Source organism: Gossypium hirsutum, chromosome A02, assembly GCF_007990345.1.
Source record: "Gossypium hirsutum isolate 1008001.06 chromosome A02, Gossypium_hirsutum_v2.1, whole genome shotgun sequence".
In the NCBI taxonomy this organism is placed as follows: Eukaryota; Viridiplantae; Streptophyta; class Magnoliopsida; order Malvales; family Malvaceae; genus Gossypium; species Gossypium hirsutum.
The window spans coordinates 68,708,308-68,724,265 of NC_053425.1; the positions used below are offsets into that span (position 1 = coordinate 68,708,308).

Consider the following 15,958-nt stretch of genomic DNA (forward strand, 5'->3'; position numbering starts at 1 on the left):
CGCTTTGCAATGTACCTTTCCCAGATTCCTTAGATTCTCCGTATCACTAGGTAAAGCACCTTGTGGTCGATTCCTGAGTTCAGTAGCAAGCTGGCCCACTTGATTCTCCAAATTCCTTAGAGTGGCGTTGTTTTTCGCCATGTATGCCTTCAATAAATTCTCTAAGCTATTGGATGATTCAGCTTGAGCTGATTTCTAAACTTGTTGGGAAAAACTACGCGGCTCGATTGGTCTAGGTTGGGCATAAGTGTTACTAGTTCTAGCCTCTTGGTTACTCTAGGAAAAGTTGGGTTGATTTCGCCACGATGGGTTATAGAATTGGATTGTAATCCTTACCTTCCTCGATTTTGGTTCTAGTTACCCATGTAATACACGGATTCTGGGTTTGATGGACATTCTTCGAACAAATCTTCTCCACAATAAACACAGGCTATACTTTCAAATTGATTTGGTGGATGTGCTGCAAAACTATTAGACCCATTAGTAGTAAGATTTTTTAACATTGAGGATATTGATGATACCTGAGATGCGAGTGAAGTAAGAGCGTCTACTTCATGTATTCCAGCAACTCGTCTTCCTGGCGCTACTCGATTGGTTGTTCGTTGATAGTTGTTGATGGCAATCCTCTCAATAATTGCATAAGCGTCATTATAAGACTTAGAAAGGAGAGCACTATTAGCTGAAGCGTCCACTACCATCCTCGTGTGAGCATTGAGACCATTATAAAATGTCTCAAGTTGGATCTAATGTGGGATTCTATGATGAGGGCATTTTCGTAATAACTCTTTGTATTTTCCCATGCATCATACAAGGGCTCATCATCCATTTGTTGGAAAGCAGTGATCTCGTTCCTCAACTTAGCTTTCTTACTATGCGGGAAATACTTCATGAGGAATCTTTCTACTAACTCTTGCCATGTGGAAATTGAATTTGGTGGGAATGAGTTCAACCAGGCTCAAGCTCTATCCCTTAGCGAATATAGGAACAGCTTCAATTGTAATGCATCTTCGGGTACTCCGACTAACTTGTTAGAATCGCTCACCTCCATAAATAGTCTTAAATGAATATGAGGATCTTCAGCAGGCATCCACTGAATTGGCCTATAGTTTGAAGCATTTGGAACATAACTGGCTTCAACTTGAACTTTTATGCCTCAATTTCGGGTCTCCTAATACCCGGGTTAAGATCATGAAACACTGGCATGGCATACTGTCGTAAAGCTTTATCCCTATCATCAACAATAAGGATAGGATTTTGAGCAGGGTTTGCTCCATTTCCTTGGATTAGATTTTCGAAGTTCATCTCTTCTATCCTTCTCTGATTTGCTTGTCTTCTTTGCTGTCGAAAAGTTCGTTCAATCTCAGGGTCTACAAGGAGTAAATTGATAATTCAATCAATACTCATAAACACCTGAAATAATCACAGAAAAATGAATTAAGTTAAAATTTAAACAAAAAAAAACCAAAATGCAAAACTAACAAATTCACAAATAATGACTTTTTAAAACAGTCCCTGGCAACGGTGCTAAAAACTTGGAACGACAGAAATGTGCAAGTGTACACAATCGCAGCAAGTAATAAAGTGACAAGTAAATGTCGAGTTATCATATCCACAGGGACTGTGAAAGGAATTATTTATGAATGCAATTTAAAACACTTTGGTGAAAAAAATATTTTGTTTGAAGAGGGTGATTAAAAACTAAGATTTTGAACTAAGTAAACTAAAAAAATAAATCTCAAATGCACGATTTCAAAATATGATTTAATCAAGATGACATAATTGTGTTGGATTAATTACATTTCTTTGACTTAGAATTATTAAACTCATGTTTATGTTGTTACAAATAAATTCACAACAACTCAGTAATTTGCTAACTTATGAACATACCCACCTACACAAATCCATTCATCTCTTAACATATCCCTATGTTAATTCAAACAATTAAACAAATTTTAATAAGCAAACATGTTATTGCACATACATACTCATTAAATTGAACTAATCTCTTACCTATCCCTATGTCACTTCAAACGATTAATTAAATCTAATAAGCACATAAAAGACTATGTGAAGTAACAAGGTATCCTTACCTTGAAACAGTTTAATCACAATAATCTTGCAAGTTATGCAAGGCAAATGTATCGCCAGATACAATGCTAATTTAACCTTCAGCTACCTTAGAAGAATAAACATGCAGTGATTAAGTATTGTGTCCATTAATTACAATTTCAATCCGTTTAAATAACTAATTCATTAGTTACCTCACAATCGTAATGCAAGAATAACTTGGGCATGATTTTACTTAATCAAGCATTTTATCGAGGCCTAAAACAACATAAACACAATTTTAAGATTTTAAGCAGATGAAATGTAATCAAAACCAACACGAATTAAATTCAAGCTAAGCTGATTAACTTAACCATTCCAACAACATAAATATTCATAGATATGTTCATTATAACAACAACAAAAATTAAAGAGATAGGGAACAAGAATCAAATCTGGTGTTTCTCCGTGGCTTGACTAGTTTGCTCCGTCTTCATTTTTTGTTGTCCTTGCCGATCAAGGCTACTATGAACACTTCAATGTTGCTCCAAAATGGCTGATGAATAGCCATTTTCCAAGAGGAGAAATCGGCAAGAGAGCAAGGGACTTGGAACGGGAAAATGAGAGGAGAAAGTGAGAGAGGAGAGAAGAGATGTGAATGAATGAATGAGGGATGCTTTTAATGATCAGCCAAGGGGGGTTTTTATAGCTGAATGTGGCAGCTAAAATTTTCTAAAAATAGTAGCCAAAGAGCCACCCCTTGGCCGGCCATATATGTTGCAAAGTTGATGGCTTCAACTTTGCTAAATGTGGCTTGGGGCAAATCTTCAAAGCCACCAATTGTGGAGGGGCTGAATTGCAATTTGAACAAGTCTTCAAGGGCTTCTCTGCAGCTTAAATAATTAGCTAATGAGCTGAATTGGGTCAGCACTTGGACGGTTTTGGGCTGTCCATTTCATGGCCGGTTTGGTTCACTCGATTCGGTTCAATCAGACCATTTTTTCATAATTAATTAATAATAATTTATTAACCCAAATTAACTTGGATATAAATTAAAATTAATTAAATTATGAATTAATACACATAATTTTGGACCGTCTTAGGCTGGAAATTAATTTACCTCGGTACTTCAAATTGCTTCTCAGTTTCGTGCTTCTAGCAGTGTCTACCGAGCCATTTTTCGCCCTTTGTACAATTCTGTCGAAAATAACCAAAATTAATCAAAAATAATTATGAAATTAACTAAAATTCAATATGTTCATATTTTAAGTGCACTTTAATTATTTTATAAAATTAATTATTTTTTGACAAGAATTTAACCGAATTCGCATGAATTTAAGTTAAAAAGGGTATGAAAAAGTGTGTAAATTTTTGTATTTCCATCGATACATGAAACACGTTATGAATCTTTTCTAACTCAGACGGTAATGCTAGCCGATAAGCAATTGGTCCAACTCGCTCGATAATCTCATATGGCCCGATGAATCTCGGACTCAATTTGTCTTTACCACCGAATCGAAGTATTTTCTTCCATGACAACACTTTTAGAAACACTCTATTCCTGATCTGAAACTCGGTATCTTTTCTTTTCAAGTCTGCATATGATTTCTGATGATCCGAAGCTGCTTTCAGACTATCACGAATTATTTTCACTTTCTGCTCAATCTCTTTAATCAGATTAACCCTGTGAATCTTATTCTCACTTAATTCAGTCCAATACAAATGTGTTCTACATTTTCGACCGTATAAAGCTTCATATTGTGCCATTTTAATACTTGATTGAAAGCTATTATTATACACAAATTCAGTCAACGGCAGATACCTTTCCCACATACCTTCGAACTCAAGATTACAACATCTCAACATATCTTCGAGTATCTGAATAACTCACTCAGATTGACCACCCGTCTATGGGTGAAATGCAGAACTAAAATGTAGTTTTGTCCAGTGCATCAAGCAGTTTCTTCCAAAACCTCGATGTAAATCTCAGATCTCTATCTGAAACAATAGAAACAGGTACTTAGTGTAATCTCACAACCTCAGATATATACAACTCAGCAAGCTTGTCAAGCGAATAATCTATATGCACAAGAATAAAATGAGCAGACTTTGTCAACCAGTTAATAATAACCCAAATTTCATCTTTCTTACTCAGGGATAGGGGCAAACCCGAAAAAAAATCCATAGTCACTCTATCCCATTTCCACTCAAGAATCATAATTGGTTGCAATAAACCAGACGGTACTTGATGCTCAACTTTAACTTGTTGACAAATCAAACATTTCGAAACAAATTCCAAAATATCACATTTCATGCCATGCTACCAATAAAGCTGTTTCAACTCATTATCTATTTTCGTGCTTCCCGGATGAACAGACAAACGACTACTATGTGCTTCATTCAAAATCATCTGAATCAACTCTGAATTTCTTAGAACACATATTCGGCCTCTAAATCTTAAACAATCATCGAAATCAACTTGAAACTCTAAATCAGGTTTTGAATCACATTGCGCTCTTTCAGCTAAATTTCATGTCAACTTTTTGAGCTTCACAAATCTGTTGTAAAAACAACGGTCTCGCTTTCAATTCAGCTACAATAGAGCCGTCATCAGACAGAGCCAACTGAGAATTCATTAGACATAGAGCAAACAAATATTTTCGGCTTAATGCATCAGCAACAACATTTGCTTTTCCTAGATGGTAGTAACTCACTAGCTCGTAATCTTTTAGCAATTCTAACCATCTCTGCTGTCACAAATTCAAATCTTTCTGAGTCATCAAATATTTCAAACTCTTGTGATCTGAGTAAACATGACATTTCTCACCGCACAGATAATGGCGCCAAATCTTTAACGGAAACACAATGGCTGCTAACTTTAAATCATGCGTCAGGTAATTCTTTTCATGCGATTTCAACTGTCTCGAAGCATAAGCTATGGCTTTGCCTTCCTGCATCAAAACACAACCCACACCATTCAACGATGCATCACTATAGATAACATATTCTTTACCCGATTCTGGCTGTACTAACACTAGAGCTTCAGTCAAAAGAGTTTTCAACTAATCAAAACTTTTTTGACATTTCTCAGGGCATTCAAACTTTACATCTTTCTGAAGCAATTTTGTCAACAGAGTTGCAATCATTGAAAAGCCTTTTACAAACCGTCGGTAATAGCCAGCTAGTCTTGGAAAACTACAGACTTCAGATCATTCCTCGGAGGCTTCCAATCCATTATTACAGAAATCTTGCTCAGATTGACTTGAATACCAGATGCTGACACAATATGCCCTAGAAAACCAACCTCACGCAACCAGAATTCATATTTACTAAACTTTGTATATAATTGCTTATCATGCAGAGTCTGCAATACAATTTTCAAATGCTCAGCATGCTTAGTTTCATCTCATGAATATATCAAAATATCATCTATGAACACAACAACAAATCGATCTAGGTATGGTCTGAAAATTCGATTCATTAAATCCATAAAGACAGTAGGTGCATTCGTTAGTCCAAAAGGCAAAACTAAAAATTCGTAATGAGCATACCTCGTTCTGAATGCAGTCTTCGACATATCAGAATCTCTAACTCACAACTGGTAATAACCTGATCTCAAATCTATCTTTGAAAACACTGTAGCCCCTTTTAACTGATCAAACAAATCATCTATTCTGGATAGAGGATATTTATTCTCGATTGTCACTTTGTTAAGCTATCGGTAGTCTATACACATTCTCATCATCTCATCTTTCTTTTTCACAAACAATACGGGAGCACCCCATGGCGAAAGACTCGGTCGTACAAATCCTCTATCGGTTAATTCTTTCAATTGAGATTTCAATTCTATTAACTCTGTCAGATCCATTCTGTACGAAGCTATCAATATAGGAGTTGTTCCCAGCATTAAGTCAATACTAAACTCAACCTCTCGAATTGGTGGTAAACTTGGTAACTCGTCAGGTAACACGTCTGAATACTCACACACAACTGGTACTGATTCAATCTTCTTTTCAGTCACTTTTATGTCAAGCACATACACAAAATAAGCTTCACAACCCTTTCTTACATATTTCTAAGCTAACATCAATGAAATCACTGCTGGCAAACCATTCAGATCATCTGACTCAATCCGGATAATTTCATTATTCTGACATCTCAAATCAATCATATTTCATTTCCAATTCATAACAGCATCATGCATCATTAACCAATCCATTCCCAGAATTATATCAAATTCATCAAATGGAAACAACATCAAATCAGTTGGAAAGCAATTATCTCGAATCATCAATGGATAGTTTTTGTGCACTTTATCAACCAACACACACTTGCCTAAGGGGTTCATTACTCTAATTACAAATTTAGTTGACTCTACAGATAAAGTCTTACTGGATACTAAATTCACACATATATACGAATGAGTTGATCCTGGATCTATCAATGTAATAACTTTAGTAACATAAAGAGTAAAAGTACCAGTAATGACATCTGAAGATGATGCTTCTTCGTGAGCGTGAATAGCATAGGCTTATACAGGTGCCTTCGCCTCTGACCTCACAGCAGAGTTTTTAGTTACTTTTTGACTACCATTCACATTTCCAGTGTTTCTAGGTGGTCTACCTCTAGCTGCAGTGTTACTTGGCCTCGTATTCTGTACTGTATCTTGCTTAGCCAACTCAGGACAATCACAGATAAAATGATCCAATGATCCATATTTAAAACAAGCCCAATTATTCAATCTACAATCACTAGGATGCCTTTTACCATAATGTTTGCATTCAAGTCAGTTACGTCTCACACTGCAAACACTAGCTATCGAAGTAGCTAGAGCTTTGAAGCTCAACTGTTGTCTCACTTGATCTCTTTTTGAATGCCCCATAGATGCACTGGAATGATTAAACAAATCCTAGAATTTATTCAATGTAGACTGATAAGATTTACTAATGATCTCATTCTTGAATCTCTTGCTTCAAAATCAGCTTTTCTCTTTTCTTTACTGAAATTTTCGGCTTTACAAGCCCTTTCAACTAACACAGCAAATTCTCTGATTTATAGAATCCCAACTAGAAGTTTTATATCTTCATTCAGCTCGTCAAAAAATCTTTTACACATGATCTCTTCAATGGAGACATATTCCCCAGCATACTTGATTAAACGTATGAACTCTCTTTCATATTCAGTGACAGTCATTTGTCCTTGTTTCAATTCTAGAAACTCTTTATTATTCTGATCGAGAAATCTTTGGCATATGTATTTCTTTCAAAACTTAGATTGGAAAAACTCCCAAGTAACTCGTTCTCTAGGAACTACTGATGTCAACATTTTCCACCAATGATATGCACTATCTCTAAGCAAATATATACACACTTGATACATTCATCTGGAGTACAGGACAATTCATCAAATACTCTGGTTGTATTCTCGAGCCAGAACTCAGCTCTCTCAGCATCATCCTCAACTGTAGCCTGAAACTCTTCGGCCCCGTGTTTACGTATTTTATCCACTAGAGGCTTACTAAACCGAATCGGATCTATCACTTGTTGAACAACTAGGACTTGTTGAGGAACAGGTGGGGGTGGAGATTGTTGAGCAATCGGATTCATTCGAATGAACTCCGTAAACCACTCACTCATCATTTGGAAGAAGGCTTGCTTAGCTTCTTCCCCTTTACTACTTGACATAGACCTAGAATCGACCAGTGCTACCCCTTGAGCAGGAACGGGCGTATTACTTTCAACATCGTCAGCTAATGTTTGCTCGGATCCATTTTCTATACGAAAAACACATTTTAAGCTATCAGGAATCATCACACTATCGCAGTTTATATATATGGATGTATAGCCAGACTTTCACTTGCTACGTTAGTCCTAAAATCGACTAAACCATAGCTCTGATACCAATTAAATGTAATGCCCCTAACTCGTATCGATCGTCGAAATAGGGTTATGAGGCATTACCGATCAATACACATCATTCACATAAGTAACGTATTTATTTATGCATTCATATATAAAACTCATTCAAATCATTCACATTGTCCCTTATAAGGTTCTACGAGACCTTAAAACATGCTTAGAAGAGGTTCAAGACTAACCGATAACATATGTAAACTTTAAGAAACTTATAAAATTTTCTTTGATTTCAGGGTCACACGCTTGTGTGAATAGACTGTGTGCCTCACACAGCTATTAGACACGCCTGTGTCTTAGGCCGTGTGAAAACAGGGCATACATATGACTTGTACTACACGGCTGGAGACACGCCCGTGTGCCATGGCCATGGGAAAACTGGAGGACCTACTGACTTAGGTCATAAGGCTGACCATTCGAAATGGCCACACACGCCCATGTGCCAAGGCTGTGTGATTCGGACGGCCACTAGACACGCCCATGTGTCTAGGCCATGCTCAAGACTGACTTGAGTTCGTAATTATTTCCCATGGGACACACGGCCTGTGCTGCATAATAGTGTGTCTGTAACACCCCGAACCCGAGGCCGTCGCCGGAGTCGAACACGAGGTGCTAACAGACTTCAAACCACTTAAAAAAAAATTTCCCAGACAAGCTGCCAATCTGCGTACTAGTCACTTTAAAAATCATATCTTGAGTTCTGAAACTCGAAATCCAGTTCCGTAAATTTTCCCTGAAACTAGACTCATATGTCCATCTACATATTTTTTTATAGAATTTTTGGTTGGGCCAATTAGTACAGTTTATTAGTCAAAGTCTCCCATATTACAGGGATCGACTACACTGACCTTCGCGTATTACGACTTGGATATCTCCCTGTACAGGGCTTCATTACTGATGTCGTTTGTTTCTATAGAAACTAGACTCGAAGGGGAATCCATGTACATATGGCATGACTTCTAATTACCTCTGGTTAATTTATAATGAATTTATAAAGTCGGAACAGAGAAATCCAGAAATCGCTCTGGACCTGTTTCACAAGAGTTTAATTATCTCCTAACATACAGCTCATATAGTTGTTTCGTTTCTTCTATATGAAAATAGACTCATCGAGCTTCGATTACATAATTTATTCATTAATTAATTCCACTCCTACTATTTTTAGTGATTTTCCAATCTCACGTCACTGCTGCTGCCAGCATCTGTTACTAAAGCAACTATGCCTATTTCGTGATATCTCCTTGATCTAACTAGTAATTCATCATACATATCACAAATCATGATCATGACTAGCCATGCCAAGGGCTAATCATTGTCAAACATCTCCCTACTACACTATTGCCATATCATGAATTTTGACACCAAAAATAATCAACCATGACATATGGCATAATAATCGAATTTCCAAGACTTACGACCTAACATTATAGAACCAAACCCATCCGAACATTTATGCCATTTTCGCATGGCTAAAAATTTACATACCAAATTTCAACAAAACATATTAGCCTATACATGCCGAAATGTTCTCCTAGACCGACTAAAAAGAAGATACCAAAAGTTGCTAGCCGGTGTGATGACTTCGATGACGGCCCGATCACGCAAAAAGAGACGAGTCCAAGAAACCTAAAATAGGTGACAAGGAAACACCGAGTGAGTATATAACTCAGTAAGTCATAAGCAATGCACTACCATCCATTAATAACATTATCACAAGAGGAAACAAAATGGAACGAGGCTAGTTACTCCATCCATACCGAACCATACCATAGTTCCTTAGACCTATCGGTTCAATCTCATACCAAGTCATGCATTCACATTCCATATACTAATCAATAGGATATTTGAGGCATTTTCATACATCATTGTATTTTCGTTACAATCATACAACTAAACGACCTTTCACCTATTCCACGATAAATCTTATGTACGTGACTTCAGTTATAATTGTCACATAGGTTCAAACTTACCAAGCTCAACTCCAAATATAAACATAGCACCTATTAGCCATGAACTCAAGGTACTTACCCGATCCGCTGTCCGTGATCAACTTAATAATGTCGCACACTTAGTGTCCATAGTGATTCAAAAGTATATATTAAGTCCGCACACTCAGTGCTATATAATCAACTCGCACACTTAGTGCTACATAATCAAACTTGCACACTTAGTGCTATATAATCAAACTCGCACACTTAGTGCTATATAATCAAACTCGCACACTTAGTGCTGTACAATTTAAACCCGCACACTTAGTGCTAATCTCATGATCATAAATGTTTATACCCGCACACTTAGTGCCGAGATTAACGACTCAATATATCTCACCTCTTTTCTTTTCATTCAACACTTTCATCACCACATGCATACATGTATATATATATTTATCATTCCATTCAGCATCATTACATAGACGTTATGACCATTTAAATTAATACAAACTATATGCTTAATGACTTACTTTGTGTTGGGTAAGACGGTTCCAACTCGGCTACTCGATGATCTTTTCTTTGCCTTTGCTTGATTCTCCTCCTTTAACTCCTTGAGCTTAATCAATAAATCAACTAGTTTAACCATCTTGCTAAACATTCATAATTCAATTACACATGCATATGTATGTTTGTATATTCGGCAACCATCCTCACTAATTACCCATTTAGTCGATTATACACATAATTAAAGGTAACATCACGAATGGGCATAGTTATGTCTATATATATGTATATATACTTCGGAATGGGCATCACAATTAGATTTAACACCACCTTCATACTCAATTAGATGGCCGAATGTATGTATATATGTACAATGTCAACTATAACATCATTTAAACACCTAATTTCATCTCATGAACACTTGATCGAATTTTCCTAATCTAGCATATTTTCACATCTATTTGTAACATCATGTAAATCCACATATAACTACATTTCTTAAGTTCCACATCTTAATGCCCATTATAGCCACTCCCATAGTCTAAATCTAGCAATCGGCAACACCCACCTTTCCACTATGTTAGCCGAATACTCATTCTCTTCTTAGTCCTAAATTCGGCACCTCCAACAAAATAGCTTAACAATTTCAACTTTCATGCTAACATAACAAGCAACTTAACACATCCATATAACTAGCATGCTAATAGCATCAAGGTATCAACTAAAATTTTTTAAGCTCCTTAGCCGAATCCTAACTCTCCAACAACCCCAAATCCAACCATGGGATAGATAGAATTTAGACTCATCACCCAAAGGTTGTGTAAACTTCCAAAAATATCATTGAACATACCTTGATCTAAAGGACCACCTTGGCCGAATCTTGCTTCCTCTTCTTCCTCTAGTTACGACAATTGCAAAAGAAAGAAAACATGAACACTCCTTTTTCCCTCCTTATTAAGCATTCAAACTCCCTCATTTTCATGCCACAACATCAAACACTCCTCCTAGATACAAGCAATGGCCGAACTTCTTCAAAATTTTTCTCCCTTTCTTTTTCTTGGTTTTTCGGCTAGGAGATGGCAAGTATGAACACCCCTTTTTTTTGTTCACTTTCCTATTATTATTCCCATCATTTGTTAACCAAAAAAAACATATTAAATTAGAATGAGTGGAGCATCATCACTCCTTGGCCGGCCACCATGTATTTTATGGGTAATTTGACATGCAAAGCCATGCTTCCTCTCCCTATTATTAATTACTCCTTATAATTCATCTATCATCTTTTCTAACTTCGTCAACTAGGTCCTTTTCGAATTAATTCACAATCCTAAAGCTAATATTAAGCATTTAATTTCTCATATATTCGCTGTCACACAAAAATTTATGTAATTAAAACACAAAAATAAATTTTTGGCTCAGTAATGTGGTCTCGAAACCACATTCCGACCAGGGTCTAATTTGGGTTGTCACAGTGCCGCACACGGCTAAGACACACACTTGTGTCTCTGCCCGTGTGGAAAAAATAGGCAATTTGAAAAGCCAATTTGCCACCCTTTTATCATGAACACCTCAACCACAACAACTTGCATCATTTATATACATTCAAAGGCAACCAAGACATGCCATTTAATACACAAAACATGCCATCTTATTCACAACCATTTTAATACTCAAAACCATGACCAAAATCATATTGAAACATTATGTCAAAACTAACTATTGCATTTATCTTCTTTATGCATTTTCTCAACATTTTATCACCTATTTTAATATCACAAAACATTCCAACACAATATCTTATAATCAAGCCACAACATATCATCTTTCAAGCATTAACAACTAACCAAATGAACAACCATTTAGCTATATCCACAACTATGGCAAACAGACCAAGATGACAATAGCCTATACATGCCATATACCATATATACAAAGCTCCAAAAGTACCAATGAGATGATCGATAGTGTGATGATGTTTCCCGACAATCCCTAAGTTCGAGTTAGCTTCAATAAACTATAAAACAGTGAAAAATAAACACAGTAATCTTTAAAAGCTTAGTAAGCTGATAAACCATAATTTATACATATTTTTATCCCATGCTTAGCACATTTATGGATGATTTCTCCTTATATTTGGAGAATTAGATGGTCCTAATCCTTTAATTTCATGTTTTATGCTTAGGTGAGCATAGGAGGGCAAAAAGAGCGAGAAACAGGCCAAAAATAGAGAAAACGGGCCAATATGGGAATCAACACGGGCTGGACTTCCTCACACGGGTAGGCTACACGGTCATGTCCATTTGGTAGAATCGAAGCATGGCTCACACGGGTAGACCACACGTCCGTGCCTTTTTAACAGTCTTGACCATGGTCTGAAGCAATCACACACGGGCGTGTCCCTGTCGAGCCCAAGTATAGTCCTATTCGGAAAAGGCCACTTTTGAGGGCTTTTAGGCATTCTATAGCCTATTTAAGCACCTGATGAGGCACTTAGAGGAAACACAGAGTAGGAGGCAAGGAATTACTCAAGGAAAGTAGATTGATCCATCTCAGAAGCCGGATTCATCATCAAGACTGAAGATCTCCCTTCAATTTCCTTCAGGAGTTTTGGGTTTTCTTTATGTTTTGTTATCTTTATTCTTTCTGAGATGTTTTCTTTCATAATTATGAGCTAAACCCCCTAAATACCTAAGGACAATGAAACCTAAGACGGATCTTGTTATTATTATCTGAATTCTATGATAAATATTTGACTTGTTCTTAATTATGTGTTCTTAATTCTTGTTGTAATATTCCAGGATATTGATTTAAGTTAATGCACTTATTCAGAGGAGCAAAAGTCCCTGTCTAAGAGTAAATTTATCGTAATTAAGCGAAGTTGATTGCACACCTAGAGATAGGGTGACAAGATTTTGCCAGATTAGGGTGAAACCTAATAAGGGAATCCATAGATCGAGTTAATACAACACTAGGGTGTTAATTAGAAAGAGATTTCAATTAATCAACCTAGGGTTAGACGTTATTAGTCTTGAGAAAGATAATAATATAACTTAGGGATTTCTACGGATCAAGTCAAATGAATAAATCATCTGATTCAGAGTCAAATAACAAGTGAAGTCTAGGTGGATTTTTCCTTGGGTATTGTCTTAATCAATCGAATTTTCCCAAAAGCTTTTCCCCAATTTTCTCTCTGTGCACCCTTAGTTTAGTTAATTAATTTAGATAAACAAACCCTTTAATTTTTAGGCTAGATAATAAAAACGAAGTAATTACTAGTACTCTTGGTTCCTTTGGGTTCAACAATCCGGTCATGCTAAAGCTATACTACTGTTCGATAGGTACACTTACCTTCATCGTGATAATAGTTAGTTTCAAGAGCGATTAATTATAAATTTTTAAAACCTATCGTGAATATTAAGATATTAGGAACACTAATTTTTTATTACTTTAGCCATTTTGCTCTATTTGCAATTTAAATTTTTATTTTATTTTCTAATTTTCTCTTTTATTCGCTCCTGACAGGTTTTTCTAGTTTATAACCAGAAGAAACCTGTCAGGACCATTACTTTTTTATAGTGAGATCGATCGCACAGCTCACAGAAACCGAAAAGAAAAACGGCGAAGCTTAAGATACACAGAGGAAGAGCAAGAGGACGATATTCAAACCACAACAAAGGAGATGGCTGAAAATCAGGAAAATTCGCTACCTCCTGCGATTGTTGCTGATCCAGTAAATCAGAATCCTGCTCCGTGCACTATGTATGATTATGCTAAACCGAATTTAGTAGGAACTAAGTCAAGTATAGTTATGCCTGCTATTGTTGTAAATAATTTTGAACTGAAACCTAACACGATTCAAATAATACAGCATTTGTTCAGTTTGATGGTTTGCAGGATGAGGATCCAAACACCCACTTGGCAAATTTCTTGGAGTTTTGCGAAACATTTAAAATCAATGGAATTTCTGATAATGCCATACGCCTTCGGTTATTTCCCTTTTCATTAAGAAATAAGGCTAAACAGTGGTTGAACTCGTTACCATGAGGGTCAATCACAACTTGGGAACAAATGACCGAAGAGTTTTTACTAAAATATTTTCCGCCGGCTAAAACGACTAAATTAAGGAATGATATCTCTTCTTTTATGCATATGGATTTAGAAACACTATATGATGCATGGGAGAGATACAAGGACCTATTGAAAAGGTGCCCCCACCATGGGTTACCACTCTGGCTACAGGTTCAAACTTTTCACAATGGCCTGAATCCTTCAACTAGACAGATGGTCGACACAGCCGCTGGTGGGACTATCAATAATAAGACAACAGAGGATGCTTATGATTTTATAGAAGAGATGCCACTAAATAATTATCAGTGGCAAGTCATAAGGACAAATCCAACAAAAGCAGCTAGCATTTTTAACGTCGATTAGGTCACCATGCTCTCTAATCAGGTAGAACTTTTGAATAGAAAAATTGACGGTTTTCTTTGTTCTTCACAGGTTCACCCAGTAATGCAATGCAATGCAAGTGAAGGAGGAACGAGCAATTCAGAATACCCACCTTATGGCCACAACATGGAAAACGAGCAATTAAATTATATGGGTAATAATCCTCGACCTCAAAATATCCCTATAGCAACACTTACAATGCAGGATGGAGGAACAACCCAAATTTCTCATGGGGAGGCCAAGGAAATCAAAGAACACCACCACCTCCCGGCTTCCAACAACCACCTTACCAACAAGAGAAAAGTCTAACCTTGAAGAGATGCTAACAAAATTCATCTCGGTGTCAGAAACTTGTTTTCAGAATACTGAGACAGCACTTAAGAATCAACAAGCGTCAATCCAAGAGCTCGAAACTCAGATAGGCCTGCTCGCTAAATTGATATCTGAATGACCACAAGGTAGCCCACCGAGTAACACTGAATCTAACCCAAGAGAGCAGCTCAATATGATTACCATTCAAGATGAGGAAGGGTTAGTTGCACCTGAACTAGAACCAAGGCATGAAACTATGGTAAGTAAAGGTAAAGGTGAGGTGGACCACAATGACCAAAAATGGGAAAGTAAAGAGTAGAAACCACGTGTACCATACCCCAATGCGACAAGGAAAGACCATTCAGACGAACAATTCGGTAAATTCTTTAAACTTTTAAAGAAATTACATATTAACTTACCGTTTATTGAGGCTCTTTCGCAGATGCCGAACGCAGTCAAATTTTTAAATGAGCTTTTAGCAAATAAGCGGAAGTTAGACGAGGCGTCGCATGTGGAGATGAATGCAGTTTGCTCAGCCATTCTACAAAATAAGTTGGCCAACAAATTGAAAGATCCAGGGAGTTTTACGATCCCCTACTTAATTGGTAGCTTAGATTTTAACAATGCCTTGGCCGATTTAGGGGCTAGTATTTACAAAATGTTTAAGCAACTAGGTCTTGGGAAACCCAAACAAACTAGGATGAGCATTCAATTAGCAGATTAAACAATCAGATTTCCTAGGGGTATTATTGAAGATGTACTCGTTAAAATTGACAAATTTATATTCCCGGTTGATTTCGTTGT

General features: G+C 36.7%; 2 non-coding genes across 2 annotated transcripts; one reads left to right on the forward strand and one right to left on the reverse strand.

The window, feature by feature from the left end:
* The first annotated feature begins 753 nt into the window (after positions 1-753).
* On the forward strand, positions 754-859 carry LOC121216878 (small nucleolar RNA R71). Its single transcript, XR_005913084.1, has one exon. It is a non-coding gene; the product is annotated as a small nucleolar RNA R71 (small nucleolar RNA).
* Positions 860-14,509: 13,650 nt separating this feature from the next.
* On the reverse strand, positions 14,510-14,616 carry LOC121216988 (small nucleolar RNA R71). The gene has a single exon (XR_005913190.1). It is a non-coding gene; the product is annotated as a small nucleolar RNA R71 (small nucleolar RNA).
* Positions 14,617-15,958: the final 1,342 nt, after the last annotated feature.